This window comes from Geotrypetes seraphini, chromosome 19 (genome assembly GCF_902459505.1).
Source record: "Geotrypetes seraphini chromosome 19, aGeoSer1.1, whole genome shotgun sequence".
Lineage (NCBI taxonomy): Eukaryota > Metazoa > Chordata > Amphibia > Gymnophiona > Dermophiidae > Geotrypetes > Geotrypetes seraphini.
Genome location: NC_047102.1, coordinates 40,366,770 through 40,387,480, shown reverse-complemented (window position 1 = coordinate 40,387,480; position 20,711 = coordinate 40,366,770). Strand labels below are relative to the sequence as shown.

At 42.1% G+C, this 20,711-nt stretch overlaps 1 protein-coding gene across 1 annotated transcript in view; it reads right to left on the bottom strand.

Annotated features, from left to right (window-relative positions):
- Positions 1-20,711, bottom strand: part of SLC22A18 (solute carrier family 22 member 18) — a 200,369-nt gene that overhangs the window by 157,894 nt on the left and 21,764 nt on the right. The window lies entirely within an intron of this gene.

The following is a 20,711-nucleotide window of genomic DNA, read 5'->3' as shown; positions in this document are numbered from 1 at the left end:
AAAAATTAGGACACCTCATGAAATATTCAGTTCTTTCTTAAGAAATGTTCACATATCTTTTTTTTAAATTTATCTGGAGAAGCGAAGACTTAGAGGAGACATGATAGAAACCTTCAAGATCCTGAAGGGCATAGAAAAAGTAGACAGAGACAGATTTTTCAAATTAAGGGGCACCACAAGTACAAGGGGGCATTGGGGGAAATTGAAAGGGGACAGGTTTAGAACAAACGCTAGGAAGTACTTTTTCACTCAGAGGGTGGTAGATACATGGAACGCGCTTCCAGAGGCTGTTGTGGACAAGAAAACACTAAATGGATTCAAAGAAGGTTTGGATAGATTCCTAGAAGAAAAAGGGATTGGGGGGTACAGATAGGTATAGACCATTGCTCAGGCAATGGGCCTGATGGGCCGCTGCGGGAGCGGACCGCTGAGCAGGATGGACCTATGGTCTGCCTCAGCGGAGGCAACTTCTTATGTTCTTATCTCTGGAAAAGAAAGTGATGTAATTGCAGGTAAACAACAAAACTTTTCTGTGATTTACTCATGAAACCAAAGATATCCACAAAAATGTGTATTCTAACTGAGGAATAAATTAAGACACCCTACACTATTAATAGCTAGTGTCTTTGGCTGAAATAATTGCAGTGAGATGCTTCTTATAGCCATTTACCAGTCTCTGACATTGGTCTGAAGAAAGTTCGGCCCACTCCTCAATGCAGAATTCTTTGAGCTGTGAGATGTTTGAGGGGTTTTGAGTTTCTTGCTATGTAATCACCCCCATAGCATCTCAATGGTATTAAGATCGGGGCTTTGACTTGGCCACTCCAGGACTCTCCATTTCTTAGTTTTTAGCCAGTCCTTGGTGGATTTACTGGTATGTTTTGGGTCATTGTGTTGCAGGGTCCAGTTCTGCTTCAGTTTTAATTTTCTTACAGATGGTCTCGCATGTTCCTCAAGCACCCTGATACACAGTAGAATTCATGATGGATTCTATGATGGTGAACTGGCCAGGTCCAGCTGCATCAAAGCGTCCCTAAACCATGACACTTCACCTCCATGCTTCACAGTTGGTATGAGGTTCTTTTCCTGGAATGCTATATTTGGTGTACACCAAACATGTCATTCAATTTTAGACTCATCTGTTCATAGAACACTATTCCAGAAGTCCTGGTGTTTGTCTAAGTTCTCTCTGGCAAACTTCAGTCTGGCCTTGATGTGTCTTAGAGAGCAAATGTTTCTTTCTTGTGCAGTCTCTTTCTGATTGTAAAGGTATGCACTTTCACATCAACAGTAGCAAGAGCCTGCTGTAGATTCCATTTTAGGGTTTTTGGAGACTTCTTTTAGCAACTTGCTTGGTTGGCCAGAGCTGGGCATGTTGGCAGTTGTTTAGAAAGTCCTCCACTTGTGCACTATTTCAGGAATCATGGAATGGCTAATGTCAAATTCTTTTTGAGATCTCTATAAATCCCTTACCAGACTTATAAGCTGCTACAGTCTTCTTTCTGAAGGCCTCAGACAGCTCTTTTGATCTCACCATGGTGTAAATTATAATCGCAGCAGTCATGAGCACACCAAACTAAATGTCTGAGGTTTAAGTAGGGCAAACCTTAAAAATGCTGAGTAACAATGTTCTAATCATGTACACCTGATGTGATACACCTGTGAGTGATTTGAGCCACTTTAAGTGGGAGGCTATGTGGGGGTGTCCTAATTTTATTTCTCAGTTAGAATACACATTTTTTTGGATATCTTGTTTCATGAGTAAATCAAGCAAAACTTTTGTTTGCCTGTAATTACATCACTTCCTTTTCCAAAGATAAAAAAAGATTTGACATTGATATGTGAACATTTCTTAAGAAAGAACTGAATATTTCACGGGGTGTCCTAATTTTTTCACATGACTGTGTGTGTGTATATATACATACACACACATACATATACAGTATGTATATATGCACACATACATTATATATAATTTCAGTGTTCTTCACTTCAAGGCCTGTGAGCCAATGACCATGGGTTGTATGAATGAAGCCTTCTGCCTGCTATAGCTTCCTACTGCGGGGACAGGAAAGTATAGCTTTCAGGGACGCTGAAGGTAGTGTATTTTACTTCATTCATGCTGCCCATGGCCCAAAGAGTACAGGATTGCAGTACTGGAAACAAGTGCCAGATCCTAATAGGGAGGGGGGGGAGATAATATATCAGACCTCTGTGGGAAGGGCAGACAGAGGGAGGAGCAGAAGAAGACATGGAAAAGTAGACAGATTGAGAAGGAAGCAGAAAAATAGAAGAAAGTGGAATGTTTATTCTATGCAATCACTGTGGTGCTTTAATTCCAAGACACAATATTTGGAGGTTTAAGGCTTGCCCTATCTGTCTTCAACTTGCCAGTATTAAGGAGGAGCTCTGCAAACTTAAACAGGAATTGAATACAATTAAAGCAGCTTCCATCACTCCACAAAATCATACCAACTTACCACCTCTACCTCAAAGAATAAAACAGCCCAGGAATAAATGGGTCACAGTAGGCTCAGGAAGACTGCGACATGTAACACAGAAACATCCACCTTCACTAATATTACCTCTACAGAATTCCTTCGCTCCACTAGTGCACTGCGATACTCAAGAGAGCAAGCACACCCTAAGCACAAATAAAAAAGCCAAAAACAGAAAACTATTACTGTTGGGGGATTCCATCATCAGAGGCATTAACCTTGGAACACAGGGCGAGGAGACCAAAATAGTGAAATGTCTTCCAGGATCCTCAGCTACCAGGAGTTCCAGGCAAATACTGACTATAATTAAGGAAGAAACTAAGGATTTTAACATTGATGTTGTTATCCATCTGGGAACAAATGACCTGGCCAACAACTCCACACTTGCAGCACAGAAAGTTTTTCAGGAGCTTGGTGAGGATGTGAAACCTTTTGTAAAGACTTTAGCTTTTTCTGAAATACTGCCTGCATATGGAAAGGGAGAGCAAAGAGTGAAAAACACAGAGGACTTTAATAGATGGCTCAGAGCCTGGTGTCATCAAGAAGGCTTCAGGTACATAGGAGGATGGGGAAATACATGGAAGGACAAGAAGCTATATTGCACTGATGGGCTACATATTACTACAGCAGGAAAAAGAAACCTTGCAGAGAAATTTAGACAATATTTTTCTAGGCATTTAAACTAGAAGGTGGGGGTGGTGTATGTACGAAGGACAATTATAGAGACCACCCCCGGCAAAAGAAAAGATGTGATAGTAGTAAAGGCTGCAACATAAGCAATATCAGCAACTCATTTCTTAGTATTGCAACGGAAAGTGAAACGACACAAAAATCCATACGAAAAAGGAGATTATCGCTGAAAAAGAGCTGGAAAGCGATGACCACAAATGCTCGCAGTCTAAGCAACAAAGTTCATGATCTGCAAGCCCTGATATTAGAGGCAGATCTAGATATTGTTGCTATCACAGAGACATGGTTCAGTGAATCACATGGATGGGATGCAAACATACCGGGATATAATCTTTTTAGGAAGGACAGAGATGGTCATAAAGGTGGAGGAGTAGCTCTCTATGTAAAGATCAATATCCAAGCGACCGAAATGCAAGGGACCTGGGGAGAGGAAGAAGCGATATGGATTGCTCTGAAAAGAGAACTACAGTCCGGTGAGCCTCACTTCAGTTGTTGGAAAAATAATGGAAGTGTTGCTGAAAGAAAGGATAGTGTATTTCCTTGAATCTAATGAGTTACAGGATCCGAGGCAACATGGCTTTACAAAAGGTAAATCGTGCCAAACGAACCTGATTGAATTTTTTGATTGGGTGACCAGAGAGCTGGATCGAGGACATATGCTAGATGTAATTTACTTGGATTTCAGCAAACCCTTTGAAACAGTTCCTCATAGGAGGCTGTTGAACAAACTTGAAGGGCTGAAGTTAGGACCCAAAGTGGTGAACTGGGTCAGAAACTGGCTTTCGGACAGACGCCAGAGGGTGGTGGTTAATGGAAGTCGCTCGAAGGAAGGAAAGGTGACTAGTGGAGTCCCTTAGGGTTCGGTGCTGGGGCCAATCCTGTTCAATATGTATGTAAGTGACATTGCTGAAGGGTTAGAAGGAAAAGTGTGCCTTTTTGCAGATGATACCAAGATTTGTAACAGAGTAGACACTGAAGAGGGAGTGGAAAATATGAAAAAGGATCTGCAAAAGTTAGAGGAATGGTCTAATGCCTGGCAACTAAAATTCAATGCAAAGAAATGCAGAGTAATGCATTTGGGGATTAATAATAGGAAGGAACTGTATATGCTGGGAGGAGAGAAGCTGATATGCACGGACGGGGAGAGGGACCTTGGGGTGATAGTGTCCGAAGATCTAAAGGCGAAAAAACAGTGTGACAAGGCAGTGGCTGCTGCCAGAAGGATTCTGGGCTGTATAAAGAGAGGCGTAGTCAGTAGAAGGAAGAAGGTGTTGATGCCCCTGTACAGGTCATTGGTGAGGCCCCACTTGGAGTATTGTGTTCAGTTTTGGAGACCGTATCTGGCGAAAGATGTAAGAAGACTTGAGGTGGTCCAGAGGAGGGCGACGAAAATGATAGGAGGCTTGCGCCAGAAGACGTATGAGGAGAGACTGGAAGCCCTGAATATGTATACCCTAGCGGAAAGGAGAGACAGGGGAGATATGATTCAGACGTTCAAATACTTAAAGGGTATTAACGTAGAACAAAATCTTTTCCAGAGAAAGGAAAATGGTAAAACCAGAGGACATAATTTGAGGTTGAGGGGTGGTAGATTCAGGGGCAATGTTAGGAAATTCTACTTTACGGAGAGGGTGGTGGATGCCTGGAATGCGCTCCCGAGAGAGGTGGTGGAGAGTAAAACGGTGACTGAGTTCAAAGAAGCGTGGGATGAACACAGAAGATTTAGAATCAGAAAATAATATTAAAGATTGAACTAGGCCAGTTACTGGGCAGACTTGTACAGTCTGCGTCTGTGTATGGCCGTTTGGAGGAGGATGGGCAGGGGAGGGCTTCAATGGCTGGGAGGGTGTAGATGGGCTGGAGTAAGTCTTAGCAGAGATTTCGGCAGTTGGAACCCAAGCACAGTACCGGGTAAAGCTTTGGATTCTCGCCCAGAAATAGCTAAGAAGAAAAAAAAAAAAAAAAATTTAAATTGAATCAGGTTGGGCAGACTGGATGGACCATTCGGGTCTTTATCTGCCGTCATCTACTATGTTACTATGTTAAAGGTTAATACCAAAGATGGATGTAGGGCAGAAAGTGAAGGAGAGAAAAACAGCAAATGGATAAGAAGGTCTTGGAAACACAGACAGAAGGAAGTGCAGCCAGAGCCTGGGAAAAGATGATTAGACAAAATCACCAGACAACAAAGCAAGGAAAAATGTTTTCATTTTCAATGCAGTGATTGAAATATGCAAGTTTTGAGAATTTACATCTGTTGTCTATTTTGCACTGTTCAGGAAGAAATGCATTTCTCTCGATTTCTCTGGTAGTGTACTGCATGCAGAGTTTGTCATCATGGGTCTCAGTTGTATAAATTAGGACTTAATTTGTGGCCCTCTATTTGTGTGACCAAGGCCAGGTGTTCTAGTAAGAATGAATAGTGAGAAGCGCTATTGGACCCAAAACAGCCCTCGCTTAAACATTAGCAATGGCCACTGTAGTAGGTATTCTTTTTTTCCCTCACCTTACCCAGCATTTCTTCTCTATCGTCTCATTCCATGCATTGCACCTTATGTCTAAAACCGTCTCCTGCAGTTCCTACATCACCCGTGCCCTGATGCCACCCTCCAGCCAGTTCAAATGCCATTTTGAGGTTGCCCAGAATATTGATCGGCTTACGCTTGTGTAATACTCTCCACCAGCTACTGATGTGCTCAGCTGCAGGACGGACTCAGCCAATGAGCAAGTGCTTTTTTTTTCCACTCATAGTGCACTTTTCAGTTTTCACAGGCTTATGAGCATGAGGTCACCCCAGAGCTTCTTAAGGATCTCTGCATCACCCACAGGCAGGAGTTACATTTTGGGGTTTCCCTCTCTTTTTTTTTCTGTATACTCCCATTATCCTCTGTGTGGGAAAATGTGAATATTTCTTCATTTTTCCTCTTATGGAAAACCATGGGAGCAGAGCCATGCTGTTTTCTTTCCTTTCACTTGCTCAAATCCCAGTGCACCTGGTCCATGAAAGAACTGTCAGGAAAGAGATTACAAGCATCCCACTGAGGGAAATATTTCCACTGCTTTAAACCAAAGTATCATTGTGTCTCCTGGAGGTGTGGCCTAACCATATGCTGTATGCAGTGGCATAGTGTGGGGGGTGGACCGCCCTGGGTGCTGTGTCAGTTGGGACGCTGGCACCTCTCCACTGTGTCCCACCATACCCCACTACGCTCACATCAACCCTCCGGCCCGCCCCTCTGTAAATCTTCACTAGCATGAGTAACTTCTCCTGCCTGTTGCTTATGCCAGCCTGATTCCCTTCTGAATCACTTCTGGGCCATGGGGCCAGGAAGTGATGTCAGAGGGAAATCCAACGCTGGCGCGAGGAGCATGCTGGAGAAAAGCCACTTGTGCTGATGAAGATTTAGAGGTATGGGGGGGGGGATGAGCACAAGTGTGGGGTGGGAAGGAGGGGTTAGGAGCGCCTCCTATCCTTACTACAACATTTGACTGTGCAGTATGCCTTCTATATGCTACGCTGGACACTGAAAAATGAGAGTGTGATGCAGTGGTTAAAGCACCATCCCAGCTCAACCCGTCAAACAACCAGTGGCTGCAGTCTCAGGACCGATAGAGAAAAATGCTCGAGTACCAGAATACATTCAGAAAACCTGTTCTGAGCTCTCCTGGGAGAATAGTATATAGAAAACTGAATGAATCAATAAATAGTGTAAAATGTTTCAGCCTCTGATCACCAGAGCTGATATTGTGACATCATAAGGCCTCATTCCACCAATGCCTAAGAGCCGACCGCATCAGTGATGTCACAATGGCTTCACTGTCCTGTACTTAGCTCACTTCTACTACATTTTGATTTCTAGAGTGGTGCAGCCTCAGTACCCTTAGGTTGTGGGCTCAAGGCCACACTGCTCCTTGTGAACCTTGGCAAATCACTTAATCTCCCTATTGCCCAGGTACTTTGGATAGATTATTTTCTTTTCATAAAACAATGTAGTTCTACTGCCTCTCCCCTTGTCTCAGGTTCATATATTGTCCTTGTTTGTATTTTAAACATTCTTGTTTTCCCCTATTTTAATATGTACACCCCTTAGAAATTTGTATCACATTTTAAATAAACTTGATATGATGCACAACTATACGATGGTTTGCTAACAGCAGCATTTTCCCTGGAGGTGCTGTGTGCAAAGTCCTCCAGGATAGCTGGAGACAAGCTGGACCTCCTGTTATTTCTATCTTTCTACTACGATGTTAATGTAGGAAAGGTTTTTGGGTTTCTAGTGCTGGTAAATGGGACATGAAAGACTGTCACTCTCGTAAGGAGAAAAAAGACTATAGATTGGAAATGTTTCTTTATGTTTTGAAAACCAAAAATACGCATGCCTCACGAAATATCTATCCTTGGCTGCAATCATTCATGCAAATACAGTAGATATATAAGTCGGCAGCAGGAAAATGACTATTCTAGAAAAGTACATTCAAAATGAATTTCTTTTTGAAAATTGTATATCCAGGCGTTTAATCGCTCAGACTGCCACATTCCCAACCAAAAATTTGTTCAAGTCACAAACGCCCAGAACGAGACTTTTTAGACATGGGAGGGGCCAGTTCTTCGTGCTGGAACCCCCAAATGTCCACGGCAGAAGTTCCCAATTCCTCCTGCCACCACTCCCAAGATATTTCTCCTTCTGACAATCTTTGTGTGCGGGATCCAGCAGGAGGGACTGGGCATCCCTCCTGCCAATGATCTTTCTGGGGGATATCCTGCCGTTGACATTCAGGGGTGGGGGTGGGGTGGCTTTGGGGTTCTGGCAGAAGAGACTGGGCATCCTTCCTGCCAGTAGTCTTCGCGGAAGGGGGGTGCCGGGTTCCCTGTTGCAGCCACTACCCCTAAACTGATTACGGCAGGGAGATCAGCTCAGCGGAAGCCCGATTCTCTAACCAGCCTTTATGACACAGACGTCGGTTAGAGAATTGTAGTGTTCGGCAATTCTATATAGGACGCCCGTGTGAGAATCTCAAAAGCCACTTAGGCGGCGTCTAAGGCCGGGTGTCCTATACAAAATCCGGCCCTTAGACCTGTTTTTAGATCACCTAAGTCAGAACAGCCTGGTAAAACTTTTGATTATCCCTGCAGTATGACTAAGTGTAGGTCAGCTCTCATCCCGCCCCCACCACTGCTCTAAAAACACCCCTTTGAGCTCTGGGCGCACAGCAGGATCCAGAGGCCTAAAAAGTCTCTGAATATGTGTAAAAACCCGTTTCAATTATCGGCACTTTAGGTTGCCCAAGTGCCAACTTGGGCGGGTTTTTAGATGTATTTTGGTTTGATACTGTTTACTGTGTATATCCATGGAGGGGCATAATCAAAGCATACATCTAAGTCCGATTTGGGTGTTAGTCGGCCAAAGTCAGCGGTGGGAAAATGTCCTTTTTGAAAAATACGTCTAGAATATTTTTTCCCCCAAAAAATCATCTATTTGAATGTCCAGGCTATTGTTCATCCAAGTCCCAAACGCCCAGAAGAAGACCATTTGGAAGTGGGAGGGGCCAGTCTTATAATGAACTGGCCACCCAGACATGGTAACAGAGCAGTGGGGCACCTCACAGGGCACTGTTGCGAACTTCAGTAAAAGTATCCAGATAAACATCTCACCAGAATTCCCTTAAAGGTTATAGTGAGCCCCCCCAAAACCACTATACCCACTTATCTACAACCCCAATAGCCCTGATGGTGCAGGTGGCACCTATATGGCAGTAGAGTGAAGGCACATGTTCCACCGTAAATGTAGTGGTTAGAGTGGCTTATAGGCTTGGGTCCTCCCAACGCTCATAGAGTTCTATGAGCATCAGGAACAGCGCAAAGAATTCAGCACGCTGACCTGCACTAAAAAACACTTTCATGATTTTGTAAAAGAAAAGTTAAGTTACATGTGTTTTTACAGTTTATCAGTGTACATACAGTGGGCTAGAACTTGGTCAGTGAATAGATATGGTCTTTATCATTATTCCAGAATGCATAAGTTTCAAGTTTATTTAAAATATTTGATATAATCGCAGTATCCAAATCCAATGCGATTTACAAAATTAAAAATAGAAAAAATAAAAAATTTCAAACAAACAGGACATTAAAACAATTATGACGTAAAAACACTGATGAAGAGGAGGGGAAAAATGGATTAAATACAATTTGAAAATAAATAAAAAGGATGGGTAAGGAAACAAAAGGTTGGGGAAAGGTACCCACTTAATTTCTACTTAACAGTGTTTCTTGTCCAGATAAGTTCCAGGGAATGAGATAATGTGATTCTGAAAAGGGTCAGTTAAAGGCGTCCTTAAACAGCCAGCTTTTTAGTAGGCCTTTGAAATTAGTAAGTAATTTTTCTTCTCTTATATTGAGAGGAAGAGAGTTCCAAATTTGGGGAGCTGTAACAGAAAAGATCGAATCCCTCTTTGAATAAATAATTTTTAGTGAGGGAGTTACCAGCAGGGATTTTTCTTCTGATCTAAGAGATCTTACAGGAGTGTATGGAATTAAAAATCTTTCTAAAAATGCTAGGGCTTTGTTTACTAATATCTTATCCACATCTCTACCTACCACACTCTTACATTGGAAGGACCTTAGCGACCTACTCACTATTCTTTAACTATCGTGCCTAAATTTCATGGTGTGAAAATTAAAAGGGGAGGAGCATGAGCAGATCAGGAGGAGTTCCCAGAAACTAGGCCCAATGTTCCAGACCTAAGTTGGACTCCAGCTTTACAGCAGCTTTCAATAGGCATAAATCCATTGCTCAGCGTTAGTCACGATCCGTGCTTCGCTCATTTTCTGCAGAATACTAGTTTAGAACAGATATATTTTGTGCCATTTACATTGTGTCAAATCCATATAGTATAACTCTGCTATAATTTTTTAAAAGTACCATCTTAAGCAGATCATTATTTAAGAAGCAATGGTCTGCTCATTAAAAACAAATTTACTTATCTTACCTCACCTGCCTTAGCATTTTTAACACTGACCACGGTGGTAAAAGTTCTGATGCTATGCTAATTCTATGCTAATCAGAGCTTTTTTCACCACAGCCGGCGATAAAAAACACTAACACACCTTCATAAAAGGGAGAGGTTAGGTTTTGTTACTACAACAGATATTTGCAGGAATCACAATGCAGTATGAATATCAAGCTTCAATGAATAACAGATTTATAAATATAATGGACTCAAAAATATAATGCCCTTTATGGAAAACTTTATGTTTTTTAAGTTTGCAAAAAATGAGACCCGTAATGAACTAACAAAGTCACCTGATCAAGTTATTGGCAAAAGTTGACCTGTTGTGCTGATGCCTTTTCTAACAGCTTTGCTCATCGCTTTCTGTATTTTAATAATATGCATGAGAGCCCGAGAGCTTGTCTTGATGGGCGTAGGGCAGGGGTGTTCAACCTGCGGCCCTGTGAAGTATTTTGTGTGGCCCCGGTCGAGGGCGATGCGGTGTTTTCCTCTGCTGCTCCTGGGTGTTTACCATCTTGCCGGCTCCCTCCTCTGTCTTGCTGCAAGGTTTGCGCATTTGTGCGGCCCCAGAAACATTTTTTTCGGCCAATGCGGCCCAGGGAAGCCAAAAGGTTGGACATCCCTGGCGTAGGGTAACACGGGGCTGGGAGGCCCGTGTGCCACCCATTGGGACAAGTTGGGGGGAGTAGTAGGTAGGATAGGACAGGGGAATCTTCACACCAAGAAGCTGCAAGGTGATTGGTGCAGGAGAGTGATAGATGGCGTGGGGGCGAGTTTATAAAGCCGGAACCTTGGAGGACTCGGCTCCTTCCAGGGTCCTGCAAGGCGGCTTTTCCCCCACCCGCCCGCCCGTGTTTTGGGCTTGTGGCGGTAGCTCGGGAGGGCAGGTCTCCCGAGCTACTGGGTGCTGGGGCTCTTCCGGCGATGAGCAGTGGGCCGGCTGGGCGCCATGCCTTGGGTTCAGGTGACACAGTTAAAGGGGCAAGTGGTCATGCCACCCCTCAGACTCTTGCTGTATGTTGCGGGGTCAAGGGCAATATCTTGCAATGTACACCTGGTAGCTTGGGAGGAGCTTGTTGAATTTGTTACTTTATGATTAATTTGTTCATTGATGCTTTTCCATATTTCTGTGAGTGTGTGCTTTTTGCAGAAATTTGGAGGCAGAGAGCAGGAGAGTCGGCAAGGACAATAAAGCAACTGGTCCTCAGCAGTCGCTTAGTTTCGGATCGGCAACCCCAATCGATGTTTCTTCTGCTCAGTGAATCGCTGCCTTCCTATTTATGCAAGTCATTTCCCCTCATTTGCATAGGTGGATCGGATCGGGTGGGAGATTGATCGGCCACAAGGTTAGTGAATCTGGCCCTTAGTTTGGCCCATAGAGAGACACTCTCCCTCCCCAAGAGCTATAAATGCTGCTTCTGTAGTGTCCCTGGTACCGTTGTTCAGTTTGTCAAAGGACTTGGGATCCAAATGGTTCAAGAAACGGTCAGGCCTTTGTCTTTTATTTTTATAGACTACTTTTGTGGTTGCTCTTAAGAACTCAGCATGGAAACGAAGCCTTGATTTCTTTTGGTGCACAATTTAATTAATAACAAAAAATAAGGAAAACAGAGAAATCATATCGCTGCACTTCTAGTGATTTGTTACATTTGAACGATTCGACTTTTACTATCCATTCAACATGCAAAAAGCAAAGCTGACTGCGGTCTGATGAGCCGGTCTTTGTTCTTTCTCTTTGAAAGCAGTCTTTGCAGTAATGAAAGAAGCCTGTGCCAGTCACTGCCACAAGCAGCTCATATGATGCACCATGGGAGACATTTCTATTTGCCAAACTCGTAATTTTACAGCTGCTGGTTTCTTAACAAGAGGCTCCGTCGACCTCTCTTTCCAAGTGCTAAATTATTTCCTCTGGTTTATACAAAAATTAAGAAGAGAATCCCAAGAGCCCCCCCCAGTCGATGACATGCAGTTAGTGTGTTAGAGGAGCATATTATATACAGTACAGACACTAGAATGTGTATGTCCATTCTAGCCTTTAGAGCTGTTGGTTCAGTCACAACTGCTCCATTGAGCACGCCTTCCTTTGATCCCTGGTTAATCACAGTCTCTCAGAAAAGTCCACTTTAAAGCCAGTCTTTGATGATCCTTTGTAGATCTGACTGCTGCTCTCCTGAAGTTCAAACAGTCTTCAGAGACATTTTAATGTACTTTCGTCCTAAAACCAGGATGAGTTTGGACATTTTGTACAAAGCACCCTCGCCCCCCCCCTCCCCCAGTTTAAGGGAAACATTTGGAAATGCCTGCTCCACATTCAAAGATACCTGCTACAAACTAGTGGCATAAACAGTAGCTTTAATATGCCATAGTGAAACAATTTCATTCTTTAAAGATATGGTAAACATAAGCACCTTTAAGAAAAGAGTCAATTTGCCACACTATTGGAATTGGAACTCTGCAGATATGTATCTAGTAAAGATTCCAAAAACAAGCCCATTTCTAGATACACAGGGGCCGATTCCAACCTGTCCGAGAGAAGGGTGCATTAAAAAAACAAACCTGATATATTCCACCATTATTTTGAACAGGTTTGATACAGAAGTACTTGAGAGACCTGATCTCAATACTTACTCTTATTGCCTTACAACACTGGAAAAACTTTTAAATGCTCAACTTCCAATTTTGGTAACAATCAGTTTGTACCATTTATAAATATGAAGACAATATTAACTCAAAGTAAGTCTGGCTTTGGTAAAATCTGGGAACCCATCAAACACTATGTAACTGCCTGATTGCTCAATTTACTGAATGCTATTCTCTCATTCATTCATTCATTCATTCAATTTTCTATACCATTCTTCCAGGGGAGCTCAGAACGATTTACACGAATGTATTCATGTACTCAAGCATTTTTTCCTGTCTGTCCTGTCTAATGTACCTGGGGCAATGGGGAGATCAGGTGACTTGCCCAGGGTGGATTTGAACCCACAACCACTGTGCTACACTCTCCTCTTATGCCTATGTGAGAGCATGGGGTGGGTGGGAGGGTTTTAGGGAATAGGACTGTTGTAGATCACATTTGTATACAGTTTTGTATGCTTGTGTAAAATGGATATAAGATACCTTGCTTTCTGCTTTTGTATTCTTTAATTTCAATAAAAATGTTGAACTTAGAAAAAAAGATTAGTATCTTTGAATGGAGTTTACATTTGGGTTATAGCAATACCAGTGGATTGGAGACATAATAAGCATCAGGACAGCAAGAATGGATCTCAAAATTCTCCAAGTGTCCTTAAACCGGATTTGGAGTGTTCATGGCATCATCTTTTGGTGAACTGGGCCTCGACGAATTCTGTTGTCAGCCCAAACTGTGAAAAGCCTAGTACAGAGTCTCAGCTGCTACTGATTTGTTGCACACTCAAAAAATGCCTTCTACAAACCCCAAAATAACTCAAACATGAAATATGTATTAGTACTTTTTGATTATAGCAGCTGCAGTGACAAAACAAAGTTTCCGTCAATCCCTGCACAGAAAAAATTTTGATTTTCCTTTGGAGTCGTTAGAGCAATATGATGAAAAGCACCATTTTCTGGTCTAAGGAGAGTCCTTCTAAGGGTTTTGGGAGGTCACTTCATCAGAACTTGATTATTTCATATGCCTACATCAGTTCACTGGTTCAAATCACTTTTCCTTGTAAAAGAATTGGCTGTTCTTGGCTTGTTGATTAAAAGCTCACAATAGATTCAGGGAGGCAGCTGGATCCTCTGGGGTTTCTGCTTTTTCATGGTAGCAGGTGCCTTTGGGACTTCCATTGTCTGGGCTCTGACAAAGCTTAGGACATTCGAAGAGCTGCAGGTTTTCAAAAGGTCTGTGTTTGCATAATTAACTCTCTACTTTTCCACGTTTAGAAAAAACGCCTGTAAAAATAGTCTTCATCAACGAGAAGTAAAAAAGAGCTGCATTTTTAGCCCAAATTCCTAAATGACTTCAGGCTTCCCAGTGACAAGACACCATTCCAACGTGACAAATGGTGACAAATCCGTATGTCACTTTTCCCCATTTTGTGAACGTTGCTTAAAATACAGCAAGGTAACCCCCATTTGTAGCACAAACAAGAATGGGGGAAACCATTTCCACAGCCCATGTTTGAAATCTGCCGTTATAATTCTTTGCTGTCAAGTCCTGCAAGGTCTCCGTTGAGAGAAAGCACTGGAGGGGCATCCAAAGTCCATTTCCCTGCAAGAATACGTTTCATTCTTTTCCCACCTATAAGATGGTTTCGCATTTGATCCTTTTTTAACCCCTTCTTGGCACTGCCTTCTTCACATTCCCATCACAAAGCACACAGCCCCCATTCTTCTGGTCTTTGTAGCCATATGGCAAATCCATGTAGACACAGCCAACATCCATTTATTCAGGCACATAATGTCCCGCAACAGGGAACAATTGAAACTTTGTTTGCTTCTATTATTGGTGCGAATGGGAGGTGGAAAAAAAAAAATCATTTAACTATAAAAGATATCCAGCTAATTATGAGCCATATGTGCTTTTAGTTTCCAAGCGATCCGATGAAGTTCATTTCAAATCCAGGCTACTTTATTCAATACAGAAGACAGATGTCCCAATAGACCGTACAGGAAAGACATTTCTTTAATGAAGTTCTGGAAATATTCCGTTTTGCAGGCTCGGAGGATAAAAGGGCAACTATGAAGAGATCGAAAGCTATGTTATTTGCCACAGCAATTCGGTTTCTTTAGCCATCAACTTGAAGAGAAGGGGTAAAACTCCGACAGGATATTTGGAAGGGAAAGCGACCTAACAATTTTGATTAATTTAATACTAACCCAATTAAATTCAAGCAGCTGTAGATATTTCTTTGTTAAATGTGTATTTTCTTAGCCTGTATATAAAATTTAATTTGACAAAATACTCTCTTCACAATGGTTTTTGGTTTTTTTTTGAGAAAAGCTTTAGTATGACATTGTTACCTAAAGGCGATACTTTTTAATTTAAAATAACGAGTATGATATGGAATATGCTATTCAGTAATTTACACCTAATCCCATGGGTATATTATGTACTGGCAGGTGAAATATTATATGAATGTGCATCACACCACATTACTGAAGATACGCGCAAAGTTGCGAAAATAGTGGACTAGAAACAAGAACAATGTGACCAAACCCAAAAACAACTATAACCCAGTATGGTGGTTAACGTAAATACGGTCAAATCGTTCCAGCTTACTCTTGATCTTCTAGGAGCAGAAGACCAACACAAAGTTGGACGTGGACCAATGCAATCCCATAGAAAGAAACCATCTGCAACTTTTTTGTTGAGCATTATTACTACATATTTTAGTGAGTTTAACACACTAACTGGACTAATTCACTCATTGTTCTGAATGAAACACAGATAAGAGTCCCTAAACTCTATACTACACAGCCCCATGTAGCCTAACCACAAGCAAAGAATAAGATAACTACGTCATATAGAAATTATAATGTCACACTTTGGGCAACTAATTTTTATTTTTGTTAATATTTGCCTTTTTGCCTTCCTGCACAATGTGGAGTGTCTTGTTTTGTAGCTGAGATCAACTGTAGGCTGACTTTTCTACTCCCTGATGATATAAAAACACAACTTAAGTGTAATTCCATTGGAACCGAGAGACAAAAGGACAATGGGCTAGATTCACTAAGCAAAGCGATTGTGTACCGATCGGTTTGCGAGCCCTTTGTGGCCCGATTTCCCTCCAATCCGATTCACTAACATCTCCTCTGATCCAATCCTGATCCATGCATGCAAATGAGGGGAATTGGCATGCAAAGCAGGAAAGAAGCAATTCACTAAACTTATTGACTGGCTGGCTGATAAAAAACTAGTGACTGGTGAGAACTCCAGATTCTCCTGCCTGCCACCGTGCTCTCTGCCCTGCTTCTCTGCTCTCAGCTCCGATCTGCTTGCATGCCACAATCTCCTGCTCTCAGCCCCGAATCTCTCCTGCTGCCCATCCCCGCAGACTTAAAGCAGGCTAAAACCACAGGCTTGCAAAAAAAAAAAAAAAGTTTCCTACTGAGAGCATGCACAGACCATCTACAGGCAAGGAAGATGCCTTTAGCAATCCATGCAGTGGCTGGGAGGCGTGCCAACAATTGTCCCCATTTGCATGCAGGTCTTTAGTGAACTGGTCAGTCTGCATGCAATTGGGCACGGATTGGACACAGAAAGGATGTTAGTGAATCTAGCCCAATGTGTAGACTGTTTTCAGGTTGGTTTAGCTCTCTGACTTGTGGGAAATAAAGGTCAAAAGACAATAACAACATTCATTCCATTATTGAAATGTATTAATCATCTTTATGAAGGGATTCCCCCAAAGTGATGCACAACAGGTGCAACTCGACATAAAATTGACATTTTTGTGAACAGCATCAAACAGCAGGTAACATAGTAACAAGACCATTAGTCAAATGAATAAAAATAAACATAAAACAATCAGTGAGGAGATTACAAATTGAATTCCAGAAACGGGAGTAGCATGATATAGTATTAGAAATACACACAATCAAGTAACACAGTAGAACAATCATATATCAAACTAGGATAAGTGATAGCAGAGTACAAATGCAGCCTAGAAAACACATTCACATAACATAGATATGATATTCACAAGGTCGGCACAATACAAATGAAACACCTTAATAGCCAGACATTAGAACATTCAAATAACATAAGAACATAAGAATTTGCCACTGCTGGGTCAGACCAGTGGTCCATTGTGCCCCGCAGTCCGCTCACGCAGAGGCCTCCAGGTCAAGGACCAGTGCCCTAACCGAGACCAGCCCTACCTGCATTCGTTCTGGTTCAGCGGGAACATGTCCAACCCTGTCTTGAATCCCTGGAGGGTGTTTTCCCCTATAAGAGCGTTCCAGTTCTCTACCACTCTCTGGGTGAAGAAGAACTTCCTTACATTTGTACGGAATCTATCCCCTTTTAACTTTAGAGTGTGCCCTCTCGTTCTCTCTACCTTGGAGAGTGTGAACAACCAGTCTTTATCTACTAAGTCTATTCCCTTCATTATCTTGAATGTTTTGATCATGTCCTCACTCAGTCTCCTCTTTTCAAGGGAGAAGAGGCCCAGTTTTTCTAATCTCTCACTGTACGGCAACTCCTCCAGCCCCTCTTCTCTGGACCCCTCTCGCTCTTCTGTGGACCCTTTCGAGTAGTACCATGTCCTTCTTTGTGTACGATGACCAGTGCTGGATGCAGTATTCCAGGTGAGGGCGTATCATGGCCCGGTACAGCCGCATGATAACCTTCTCCGATCTGTTCATGATCCCCTTCTTAATCTTATAGCATCTTAATAGGCACCCTCATTAGACCCCCCCACATGTCCCTCCAGCTATCACAGAACAGAAACCCCACGTAAAATCAGACACAATGGCTAAAACTAGTGAGTCAGAAATATAGGCTCTATACCACCTAAAACACAGTATTTTAAACAAAACTGCAGGTTCTATCAGTGCTACCCTAAAACACAGGATTTATAACAGGATTTTCCCTACTTTAGTCACCCTGAGCCACAGGCACCAGAAATATAGGCTCTATACCACCTAAAACACAGTATTTTAAACAAAAATGCAGGTTCTATCAGTGCTACCCTAAAACACAGGATTTATAACAGGATTTTCCCTACTTTAGTCACCCTGAGCCACAGGCACCAGAAATATAGGCTCTATACCACCTAAAACACAGTATTTTAAACAAAACTGCAGGTTCTATCAGTGCTACCCTAAAACACAGGATTTATAACAGATTTTCCCTACTTTAGTCACCCTGAGCCACAGGCACCAGAAATATAGGCTCTATACCACCTAAAACACAGTATTTTAAACAAAACTGCAGGTTCTATCAGTGCTACCCTAAAACACAGGATTTATAACAGGATTTTCCCTACTTTAGTCACCCTGAGCCACAGGCATCAGAAATATAGGCTCTATACCACCTAAAACACAGTATTTTAAACAAAACTGCAGGTTCTATCAGTGCTACCCTAAAACACAGGATTTATAACAGGATTTTCCCTACTTTAGTCACCCTGAGCCACAGGCACCAGAAATATAGGCTCTATACCACCTAAAACACAGTATTTTAAACAAAACTGCAGGTTCTATCAGTGCTACCCTAAAACACAGGATTTATAACAGATTTTCCCTACTTTAGTCACCCTGAGCCACAGGCACCAGAAATATAGGCTCTATACCACCTAAAACACAGTATTTTAAACAAAACTGCAGGTTCTATCAGTGCTACCCTAAAACACAGGATTTATAACAGGATTTTCCCTACTTTAGTCACCCTGAGCCACAGGCACCAGAAATATAGGCTCTATACCACCTAAAACACAGTATTTTAAACAAAACTGCAGGTTCTATCAGTGCTACCCTAAAACACAGGATTTATAACAGATTTTCCCTACTTTAGTCACCCTGAGCCACAGGCACCAGAAATATAGGCTCTATACCACCTAAAACACAGTATTTTAAACAAAACTGCAGGTTCTATCAGTGCTACCCTAAAACACAGGATTTATAACAGATTTTCCCTACTTTAGTCACCCTGAGCCACAGGCACCAGAAATATAGGCTCTATACCACCTAAAACACAGTATTTTAAACAAAAATGCAGGTTCTATCAGTGCTACCCTAAAACACAGGATTTATAACAGGATTTTCCCTACTTTAGTCACCCTGAGCCACAGGCACCAGAAATATAGGCTCTATACCACCTAAAACACAGTATTTTAAACAAAAATGCAGGTTCTATCAGTGCTACCCTAAAACACAGGATTTATAACAGATTTTCCCTACTTTAGTCACTCTGAGCCACAGGCACCAGAAATATAGGCTCTATACCACCTAAAACACAGTATTTTAAACAAAACTGCAGGTTCTATCAGTGCTACCCTAAAACACAGGATTTATAACAGGATTTTCCCTACTTTAGTCACCCTGAGCCACAGGCACCAGAAATATAGGCTCTATACCACCTAAAACACAGTATTTTAAACAAAAATGCAGGTTCTATCAGTGCTACCCTAAAACACAGGATTTATAACAGATTTTCCCTACTTTAGTCACTCTGAGCCACAGGCACCAGAAATATAGGCTCTATACCACCTAAAACACAGTATTTTAAACAAAACTGCAGGTTCTATCAGTGCTACCCTAAAACACAGGATTTATAACAGGATTTTCCCTACTTTAGTCACCCTGAGCCACAGGCACCAGAAATATAGGCTCTATACCACCTAAAACACAGTATTTTAAACAAAACTGCAGGTTCTATCAGTGCTACCCTAAAACACAGGATTTATAACAGATTTTCCCTACTTTAATCACCCTGAGCCACAGGCACCAGAAATATAGGCTCTATACCACCTAAAACACAGTATTTTAAACAAAAATGCAGGTTCTATCAGTGCTACCCTAAAACACAGGATTTATAACAGGATTTTCCCTACTTTAGTCACCCTGAGCCACAGGCACCAGAAATATAGGCTCTATACCACCTAAAACACAGTATTTTAAACAAAACTGCAGGTTCTATCAGTGCTACCCTAAAACACAGGATTTATAACAGGATTTTCCCTACTTTAGTCACCCTGAGCCACAGGCACCAGAAATATAGGCTCTATACCACCTAAAACACAGTATATATCAAGAATAACAGGTGAGGAGGGCGCGGGGGTGGTTGTGTTTGGCAGAAATGGGGATTCCTTGCTGATTTAACTGGTCTTAGTCTTTGATCGTGGTATGTAGCGTGGGCGAGATAAAAATTTGGGCTCAAACGAAGGGCTGATGTAACTGAAAACTGAATTGGGATTCATGCTCGAGCTTGCAATGGACCAGTGATGAAGCTTTCGGGGCTGTATCCCTCCGCTGGATGGCATCTGGGTCTTCCTGAGCTCCTGTCCTGTTATCATCTCTCAAGACCAGGGGCCTCTGATGACCATCAGGAGTTTAGAGCAGAAGTATCCAGTCCGATTTTCATGAGATCTATTTGCATGACTTTCATAAATATGTGTAAGATCTATTTACCTACAAATAGATCTCATGCATAGTCATAGACCTGATGAGTGCCAAGGTTGAACACACTGGTTTAGAGGAACTGTTATTTCTGTTTGCTTTTGATCTGGAATAACATCTTATGAATTAAGTCAGCGTGACTCACTATTTCTTTAATAAAATGTTGAAAACTTACCTTTTTGATGACTATTAGAGAATGACACGGTGACAAAATTTATCACCGTCCCCGTGGATAACCGTGGGAAACCATCTCGATGTCATTATTCAAAGAGAGAGGGAAGAATCAAGAGTATGAATGGGCTCAACCACAGACCCTTAAGCCTTGCATTGAAGAATGTTGGTGTAGAAGGACTGAGGTTGAGATAGACACGTAAGAATGACACAGGATTGTTTCCCGGGAACGGTGATGAATTATGTCACCGTGTCATT